This window comes from Belonocnema kinseyi, chromosome 8, assembly GCF_010883055.1.
Source record: "Belonocnema kinseyi isolate 2016_QV_RU_SX_M_011 chromosome 8, B_treatae_v1, whole genome shotgun sequence".
Lineage (NCBI taxonomy): Eukaryota > Metazoa > Arthropoda > Insecta > Hymenoptera > Cynipidae > Belonocnema > Belonocnema kinseyi.
The window spans coordinates 36,787,777-36,790,510 of record NC_046664.1 but is presented as its reverse complement, the minus strand read 5'-3'; positions in this window follow the sequence as shown (position 1 = coordinate 36,790,510).

Below are 2,734 nucleotides of genomic sequence, written 5' to 3'. Positions count from 1 at the left end.
TTATACTTTTTACATTTTCCATTTTTAGATAAAACTTGTTAGTATATTTCATATTAATTTTAAAGATAAAATCAATCTCTTAATTAAATAATGCTTTGGATGATTAATGTTTCGGGTACTCAAAATTAAGTGATTTTGCACTTCAAAATGCACCAAATTGAACATTTCATGCTCAGGGTCTTAAAAAATTTTATTTCTTAATATAGTTCCTTCGTGATTCATTGGGGTTCCCTCGTCGATTTAGAAAACGTGAGTAAATAATTTATTGTAAAGTATTGTAATAATTAGTTACATTTGAATGTAATTTTAGATCGTTTTATTGTCTTATTATCATAGTTTGTATTATTTTTATTTATTATCGATAAGTTATTTATGACATTTTTTATTGCTTAAATTTTTGAACTTCATAATTTAACTAATTATATTATTTGAAAGCCTTTTTCAAGAAACATATTTGGATAAATCTACGGTTGAAAGTTAAAATATAATAATACTTTTGTAATTGTATAGCTTTTAGTGGATGTCTTTAGTTTATTTATGTTTTAAAAACAATAAAAATTTATGCATCAGCAAGTTTGTAAATAAAAATTTCCAAATAAGTAATTGTATTCCAAGATAAAATTTATTTGTAAATCTTACTAATTATTTCTGATGAAAGAGAAAATATTAATTTTATTTCATTGAGAATAACTTAATTTTCGGTACCGATAAGAAGAAAATTACCCTTACTGAAAATTAGATTTCTGGAAATTTTTGTAATTATATAGGGCTTAATATTTAAAAATATGTTGAGAAAGAATATAGAAGATTTTAAACCCATTTTTTTTTTAATTTTTTAGGGTATTTAAACTTTTATAAAAACTTAGTTGCTTCGAAAGATACTTAGAAGTTTTAGCAGTTTTGAAAAGTTTAAAGAAACATTGAAATCTTGTAAAGATTAAAATTTTTTTCTGAACTTAGATTTTTTAAGATGGCCGAGAAAAATGTAGCAGCTTTCTAAGAAGTTCGAATATATTTCGAATATTTCAAGAGAATAATGTTTTCTTAAGATTCTTAAAAGATTCAGAAGATTTTTTGTTGAATAATGAATTTGAACAGGAAATTGAACAAAATTTTGAAAATGTTTACCAAAATTGCAAAAAAGAACTTAGAACAAAGAAAACTTTTGCAATTTTGCCAGATTGCAAACTTTTAGAAAAAAGTCGATTAAGTCTACGAAATATTTTGAAAATTTCAAATTTAATTTTGACAGAATATTTAAAAAGATTTCAAAACATTTTACAAGATTTCCAAAATTTCAACAACAAAAAAGCTGGCAGATTTCAAGGCATCTTTTTTTTTTAATTTAGGACAAAATGCAAATAATTAAAAAAATATTTTGAAGGTTTAGAAATTTACATTTAAAGATTTCAAAAAATATCGAAAATATTGTAGATTTTTGAAAATTTGTAAGAAAGAAGCTTTTAAAAAATTAAAAACATATTTTTAAGAGTTTTAATATGGCTCAAGAAAGCAAAACAAATTTCTTATGAATTCTGAGAATATTTTTAATGATTTTTTATTTTTTTAAATTAATTTAAAGAGAATATTTTAAAATATTTCAAAGCGTATGGAAAAATTTACGAAATTGTTCAAAAACAATTCGGAAGATTTAAATGTTAGAAGAATTAAATGTTAGAAATAAATGTTAGAAGAAAGTTGAAAAAGATTTTTAAACATTCCAAATAATTTCCTAAACTTTCGAAAAGAATCTAAAAGGTTTTAAAGCAAAATCTAGAAAAAATTTGATTAGTTTTAACAGATAAATTTGAAAGTTTTTTGAATCGATTAAAGAAAAAAGAAACATTGAAATCTTGAAAAGATAACAATTTTGTTCTCAACTTAGACTTTTTAAAATTGCCGAAAAAATGTAGTAGCTTTCTAAGAATTTCGAATGTTTTAAGAGAATAATAATGTTTTCTTAAGATTCCTAATAGATTCAAAAGATTTTTTTTTTTTTAATAATGAATTTGAACAGAAAAATCAACAAGATTTTGAAAAAGTTTACCAAAGTTGCAAAAAAGAATTTAGAAGAGTTCAAAGAAAACTTTTCCAATTTTTCCAGATGACAAAATTTTAGAAAAAAGTCGATTAAGTCTACGAAATATTTCGAAAATTTGAAATTAATTTTGAGAGAATATTTAAAAAGATTTCAAAACATTTTACAAGATTTCCAAAGTTTCAACAATAACAAAATCTGGAAGATTTGAAGGCAATTTTTTTTATAATTTAGGCCAAATTCAAATAATTTAAAAGAATATTTAGAATATTTAGATTTTTTTAAAAGATTAAAAAGAAAAATATATTTGAAGATTTCAAAAAATTTCGAAAATATTATAGATTTTTGAAAATTTTAAAGAAAGAGACTTTTTCAAAATGAAAAACATATTTTTGAAAGTTTTAATATGACTTAAGAAAGCAAAAAGAAATTCTTATGAATTCTGAGAAAATTTTAAACTATTTTTTATTTTGAAGAATTAATTTAAAGAGAATATTTAAAAATATTTCAAAGCGTATAGAAAAATTTACAAAATTGTTCAAAAACAATTCGGAAGATTTCAAATTTCGGAAAAATTCAAATCATTTTAGAAGATTTCATAAGCCTTAAAACAAAATGTAGATTTTTTAAGATTTATAAAAAAATTAGAAACATTTCCAGAATTTTGAAAGGTTTCAAGAAAATAAAGAAATTTTC